Raw genomic sequence first — 7,639 nt, forward strand, 5'->3', positions numbered from 1 at the left:
CAGAACTGTTGTAGACTGTAATGTCAATGATAGATAAAATCGTAATTGGATAATTACGAATTGTGCGAATAGAAAATCAAAACTCTTCAACAGTCATTCAAATTTAGCATTTACAATGATTTTTTGATGTCCAAATTTCACAGTCTACATCCCGCTTGAACCACGTTTTGCTCCTTTTAAGAGCTTTTTTTTCGAAGGATGATACTGTCTCCACTTTCAAAACACTATTATAAGCTGTGTGAATGGAGAACCTGCTTTACAGAATATTTAAGGCTAAGTTGCGATTGTTTGTCGTGGGTTCTGTGGAGTTATTTTTTCCTAGAAGTCAGGCGACTAGCTTTTAACCACAGATCTATTTTACAAGTGCTCAACATATGTGCATCCGCTTTGTATTTTAAAACTGAACTGATCTTTTTTTACAATCCACGCCCTATTAGACACTAGCATAAAGATATATCGGTTTGACAAAGTAATAATGAATTTCATACTTAAGTAAATCTCTAGCCCCAGCTGCTGGCCTTTAAATTTTTTATTTCTAGAAGCTTTTTACAACACACTGTCTCTTAATGGACATTGTTGTCTGTAACGAGAGAGCATTGACAGGTCGACGATGCACTGAATAAAACTCCTAACGCCAATGACCTTAGATTTGACTAAACAAAATTAAAAAAATATAAAAAATTTGGTGTAAATACTTATTAAATAATTATGTGAGTTGAATTTCCTTTCACTTGATTGAAGGTGTGAAAATAGTTTAAATATTAAGTATTACAAGTGGTTATACAAGTCCGGTATGGTCTAGTGGCTAGGATACCTGGCTCTCACCCAGGAGGCTCGGGTTCGATTCCCGGTACCGGAATCATTTTTTTTCTTAATTGAAATAACTTGTATAATTGTTTAGTTTTTTTTTTTTCTTTGTCCGAGTGATTTACATTCCAATGTTTTGAAATTGCGTTTGTTCCTATATTTATAACAAAATGTTTTTAGCACAAAACATTTACAGAATATCATGGTAAGATGCAGAAGACACAAACTTGATCGTTTCTATTTGATTCTATTTTTGCTTTTCAATAAAAGGTTTATAGTTAAAAATCAATTAACTTTATGATTTCACAAAAGTGATTTTGTCTAAAATATTCCATTGATTTTATCGGAAACATGCGACGATTATCAGAACTATTTTATTAAGGAAATGTATTTTCGAAGAACTTCGGCAGCCCTCTAATTTATCTCCTGAATCTTGCGAGAACCAGGATTCTAAATTTGGTGAAAATTGGCTAAACATTGGCAGCATGTATAGCTTACTGGTTATGTTTTTGGTTTAATAATTTTTATAGCTTCGTATGTTATTTAAGTTGGAATGCTGTTTAGTTAGGTCTAATAAATTATCATTTTTATCATAAAAACAACATTTTAATATTTTGTATCTAATCAAATATTTTACGGAAAAATGGCTTAAAAGGCATCTGTTGAAGGGGTTATCGAGAATTTGGCAAATACCTGAAAACTCCTTCAGAAAATCGAAAGTAAAGGTTGTAGCCCTGATTCAAAACGAAAAAGTTTAACAGATATTTCTAATAATGTATAGGTTGTTACAGAAAGAAACAGTAAATATTGGTTAATGACACAGGCCAGTTATTGCTGAACTCCAAGTGAAAATCATTTGGTTAAAATAATCGTAACTTCATTGGTAGATTAAGACGGTTTGAGTTTCTGGGCACTATTGCTTTTAAAAAAACTTGGTTTAAAGACTATCTCGAGTTTTTCATTCTATATTGTTAAAGTTCTGACTAATTTGAATCTTTCAACTTAACACCTGGAAATGCTTAAATTGAATTTATCCATTAAAATAATTTATCAAAAAACTTTAGATCTAACTCGTATATAGAGAGTACTAGCTGTACCCGTTCACTCGTTGCTGTGTTTGAACAAAAAGGCAATTTTGATACCTCAAACATGATGTATTAATGATCAAATGTATACAATACATCGAAATGAAAATTAAGAATAAAATTATCCCTACTTCAGAGTACAGTAGTGTCCTTGCAAAGGTATCATTTCTACATAATGTGAAAAATTCATTACCATTTTCTGATATAAAATACACACGTTGTCCATTTTCAAGATGTACTGCTAAATGAATAACCGTTGGATATCGCTCATGAATGGAAAATGATAAAATACGCCATACGGCCTCATTGCTACTTATGAAGCGTCCCAGCTGATATTCAAGGCAAGAAAGAGATCGAGTTCACACTGCTCTTGCTCAATCATTAGAAACGAGTGAACAGAGGCAAGCAAGGCCTAAGAAAGTTCTGTAAGCTTCCCATTGTATATGACATGGTTCTTTTGGTATCCTTAAAAGTGAAAATTTATTTAGACCGGTCCACCATTGAAAAAATCTAATGATCAGGTCTTTAACAGTTTAAGTAACAGAAATGGAAGGTGGCCATGATCCAAAGAAACCACTCATTGCTAGTGGAATTGATTAAAATAAAATAATTATATTGTGCCTACAATATTACCATGATATCGCATCGTAACGTAGGTGATACGATCATGAAATGACGCAGCTTTACTTTTAGTTGAGTATAAAAATATGTACGAGGGTCGTTTGAAAAGTCCGAGCAAAAATAAAAACTACTTAATTTTTTGGGGTAAACCTTTTTTATTTTTCAACATAGTCTCCTTTTAGGCTTATACACTTCGTCCAACGCTGCTCTAGTTTGTTGATCCCTTCCGAATAATAGGATTTGTCCAAGTCTGAAAAATAGCCATTCGTTTCTGCAATCACCTCGTTTGAATAAAATCTTTTTCCCGCCAGCCATTTCTTCATATTGGGGAACAAATAGTAGTCCGACGGAGCCAAGTCTGGAGAATAGGGGGGATGTGAAACGAGTTGGAACCCTATTTCCATTAATTTTGCGACCACAACTGCTGAGGTGTGAGCTGGTGCGTTGTCGTGATGGAAAAGGACTTTTTTGTGGGCCAATCGTGGGCGTTTTTCTTGCAGCTCGGTTTTCAAACGGTCCAATAACGATGAATAATATGCACCTGTAATAGTTTTACCCTTTTCCAGATAGTCGATGAGGATTATTCCTTGCGAATCCCAAAAGACAGTCGCCATAATCTTTCCGGCCGAAGGAACGGTCTTCGCCTTTTTTGGCGCAGATTCCCCCCTTGGTAACCCATTGTTTAGATTGTTCTTTGGTCTCAGGAGTGTAGTGATGTATCCATGTTTCATCCACAGTGACGAAACGACGCTTAAAGTCCTGCGGATTCTTCTGGAACAGCTGCAAACCGTCCTTGCAACACGATTTCGTTTTTGGTCAAGCGTGAGCAATCGCGGCACCCATCTTGCGGATAGCTTTGTCATGTTCAAATGTTGATGCAAAATATTATGTACCCGTTCATTCGAGATGCCCACAGCACTAGCAATCTCACGCACCTTCACTCTTCTGTCATCCATCACCATATCATGGATTTTATCAATGATTTCTGGAGTAGTAACCTCAACAGGGCGTCCAGAACGTTCAGCGTCACTTGTGCCCACATGGCCACTCCGAAAATTTTGAAACCACTTATAAACTGTTCTAATCGAAGGTGCAGAGTCACCATAATGTTTATCAAGCTTCTCTTTAGTCTCCTGAGGCGTTTTGCTTTTCATAAAGTAGTGTCAACACACGAAATTCTTTTTCGTCCATTTTTTGAAAGTCACTCGACTTCCTCGAATCAAACGAATGCCAAACACAAAGAAATAGACCGATCTGGCTGAAACTTGGTGTGTGTTCTTCCAAGAGATGCTACTAACTAAACATAACCTCGATACGCGCCAGTGGTGCTATCTCTCTGACTTTGCACGGACTTTTCAAACGAACCTCGTATATCTATCTATCAATTATGACAGAATGCGACCATTTTATCATTGTACAATGAGCATGTTGTATTAAGTGCCCTGTTATGAGATACTGCTGTCATAACAATGCCAATGATTTTTATTATTATTTTTATATATTTTTTTTATTATGTCTTTCAAATGTACAAGTTAGACAGGTTGACTTTATTGCAATTATCTATTTAGGAATGTTTTGTGATCTGCTAAATGAATAGTTTTGCGCCCACAGCCAACTTCCCTTAGACAATTTCTATTCAGTTTCATTGGTCATACTACAAAAGTAAAAGTACAATTGTATTCAAGTACCAGTATGTTCGGCAAATCTAAGAACATTATTATTATTTTTTATTGAACCGATTCTAATGGAATCGAATTCTAAGGAACACTTACGCTTCAGAACTGGTAGAAATTGTGTAGGGGCTCTTTTTATTCAATTAATGTTCAACTGTAAATACAAAATAGAAAATAGTTAGGTTTGGGTGATTAAAATTAATCTTACAGATCTTATTAACCCTTTGCACTCGAGGCCTTTTTCGCTTGCGCGAACCGGCAACTCGAGACGATTTCGGCCAAATTGGGTAAACATCTTACTGGTACTTAAAAAACATTTATAAACAAACAAGCGCATACAAATAATAAAATTTCATCATCATTTCATCCTTCAACATCACTCTCAACTTTACTGTCGCTCTCTATAATTCTAATTTTTCGCCGTCTCACACCTCTTACTGCATCACTGTCTTCTCCACAGGATTCGTTCGTTTCGCGGCATAATCCGCCGGAAATCAATGTAACTTCATCATTCAAAGCGGCAAAATCGAATTCGTCCGAACTCGAGCTGATCTGATCTTTCTCCATATTTTAGGGCTCAAACACTTTTTAGTTACTATAAGACTGTTTCAAGCGAATGCTACGCTGAGACTAACTGAACTGAGCTAAGATTTGGCTACAATGTCAGCCGAGCCTAGTCCACGAAAGATAGTGCCGTAGCGGCGTCGCTCGATGAATTCAAATCACTCGGGCGCTGCTCGAGTTCACACTTGAAATCGCCCGGGCGCCGTATCGGCGCTGCTCGAGTGCAAAGGGTTAACTGACTTCTTCTCCCATCGACTTTTATTCCTCAATTTGTTTGGTGCAAGTCCAAAATTTATAAGAATAATTTACATAGTGACGCTTAAGGTATTGTATGCGAGCAGGATGCTAACTGTAGAGACATACTGAAATGTTAATAGCGGTCTTCTTCAAGGAGAAAAATTAAGTCCCTTGCTGTTTTCCGGTTTACGTAATTGATATTCTAAAGATTTTTAGGCTTATTAGTTAATTAATGTAGGTAAAACGGTCCCCTTAATGTTACTATATGCTGATAACTTAAGTATATTTGCCTGGAAAAGAGTTTTTCAATTTAAACGTTCTTGACTGGCTGAGTACGGAGTTATTGGTCGTTATTAATGCTTCTAAGTTCGTTTTAATAAACATAAAACTTAAGGTGCTGCTACAGCTGTTCCTAGTAGCTAGCTGTACCTACTCGTATCTGGGACACCAGTTTTCCGACATGTATCTTTGTCTCAAAAACCTCAGTAGCAAACGTTAGATTATTGAATATCCTTTCCTTCTAAGTCACGACATTTGGCAGTCTAAAATTACTCCAAACAACACCATCATCTCTACAGTTCTGGGAGTAGAATTAATTAGTTTCTAGACGAATGCGTTTAACTTACTTCTATATTATCTACCCAAACTCAATATGAGCTTGGAATCTGAATGGTCACTAGTCATAACCTAATTCTTTTTTTTTTTTAACAAACCAATGAAATGGCTGAAGCTAACAACAATGGGAGACATTTTAAAGTTAAAGTCGTGATTCAGAATACTTTTAAAGCTCCTAGAAAGTTCTGTTCATTACATTTTGGTAGTCTATTCAATGAATATGCTTTATTCTACAATTTATTGGCTAATCCGCAAGAAGTCTGGTTTAGTCTCTTTGCTAATGGCCAAATTTAATTTTCATTTGTAACTTTAACATAATCAGATTAATATTCCAGGTGAGAATTTACCAGTGCGACGTAAAATCTATTCAATCTAGAACCTTGTGTACTGTTCTTTCACCTGATAGTAGGTTACAGAACTAAAACATTTCGAGAATCACAATAATAAAAAACCATAGTTTTTGTAGTCAGTCACAAACCTCATAGCAACATAATTGCTATAACTTACAACAATGTTCAACGACGAACTATCTTTATTAAGCAGACAATCTTCTAAAGTTAAATGAGTTAAATGACTTAGGCTTTTTGATAATTAAAATAAAAGTTGTAGGTAGTTTATTTTGTTTTCTTCCCGGTGATTGTCCTAGATTTCCTAGATAAAGCAGGAAATCATGGTGTTTAGAGGAAGCGGAGATATTCAGACACTTACGTTAGCGTAGAATTTTGCCTTTTTTGTTTATCACCCTCTATTTTTGTAATAATGTTTTTCTCGACCCTTAGATATCATGATTTCAAATAATAATTCAGCTTTACATACAAAAAAACTAGTAACTTAATACTACAAATGATTAATTAAAGAAAAAAATATAATTAATATGTGCGGCAATAATTAGAATGTGCTGTAATTGGATATTTAAATGTTTTCTGTTACAGCTGACAATAAGATGGTCAAATCAGGTGTATAAGTTAATTATTAATTCCTTCAGGTACTCAATGGATATCCATCTAAGTGTGTTGTACGTGCTAAGAAACAATCAACGCCAGCTATAATGAGCAGTAACATCTACACGCTTTAGTCAACATTTAATAAAAGAGTGACACGACGCAGGCACATAAAAAAGCTCTTGTTGCATATCCAGGTCCACGCCTCGTACTTAGTCACCTTTAATTGCAATTATTTAGAAATAGCAAACGTCAAAGTGGGTCACATTTTGGATTCTAAAAGTTCTCTTGTTGATGTCATTATTATAACCAATAATTAACCTCATTCAGCCAGGTCGAATTTACAATGTACCTGGTTTAATTCGTAATAACATCAAATTTTAAAAGTTTGGTCTTTACCGTAATTATTAGTAAGCAGTTAACCAGAAATGTTACAGTCAGGAAGTGAGGAGGGTTCTGTCAAGGATTCTCTTTCGAAACCGGATTATCTTCCAGCAAACATGGAAATATTTATTTCTAAAAGTTCTAAATCTCTGTATCTCTAATGCTTATCTCATTACCCTAGATTTGCCTGAACTTTGCTGAATTATAAATGAATGCTCCTGAATTAGGCTATGAGGCGTTCAAAGCTTAGATCATACTTGGAGGGTGGACCTTATGTCACTTCATCATGGTTTTTGCACCCAGCTTTCTGTTGTTACACGAGGAGCAATAAGTGGTGCCCTCTTATAATGCATAGCCCTCTGAGAGTGCTGTTCAAAACTTTGAAACTTACCAAGTGGTCCAGGGTTTCAATTCATTCTCATTTTATTCTCATTCTAAAAGAAAAAAAAAATGTAATGCTTCAGCCGGATGAAAGTAAACTGCGCAGATAGTCCTCCTACAAACCACTGCTCAGGAATAAAATATGATTTAGCTCTTGGTGGTAGCCCGAGAATAACTGCCCCTAGAAGTTACTATTGGTGATGAGATGAGGACTTAACCCGTAGACAGGATTTCGAACAAACACTCATGTGTTCATATTGTAGCAGAAAGATGGTTAATGGAAGCTATATTCCGAACATCTGGAGAGGGCCATGTGGCTGAGAAAAACATT

The 7,639-nt window shown here is 35.6% G+C and overlaps 1 non-coding gene across 1 annotated transcript; it reads left to right on the forward strand.

The window, feature by feature from the left end:
* Window positions 1-787: 787 nt before the first annotated feature.
* Window positions 788-859, forward strand: TRNAE-CUC (transfer RNA glutamic acid (anticodon CUC)). The gene has a single exon. It is a non-coding gene; the product is annotated as a tRNA-Glu (tRNA).
* Window positions 860-7,639: the final 6,780 nt, after the last annotated feature.

Source organism: Rhodnius prolixus, unplaced genomic scaffold, assembly GCF_049639745.1.
Source record: "Rhodnius prolixus isolate KJV_2025 unplaced genomic scaffold, Rpr scaffold_1, whole genome shotgun sequence".
NCBI lineage: Eukaryota > Metazoa > Arthropoda > Insecta > Hemiptera > Reduviidae > Rhodnius > Rhodnius prolixus.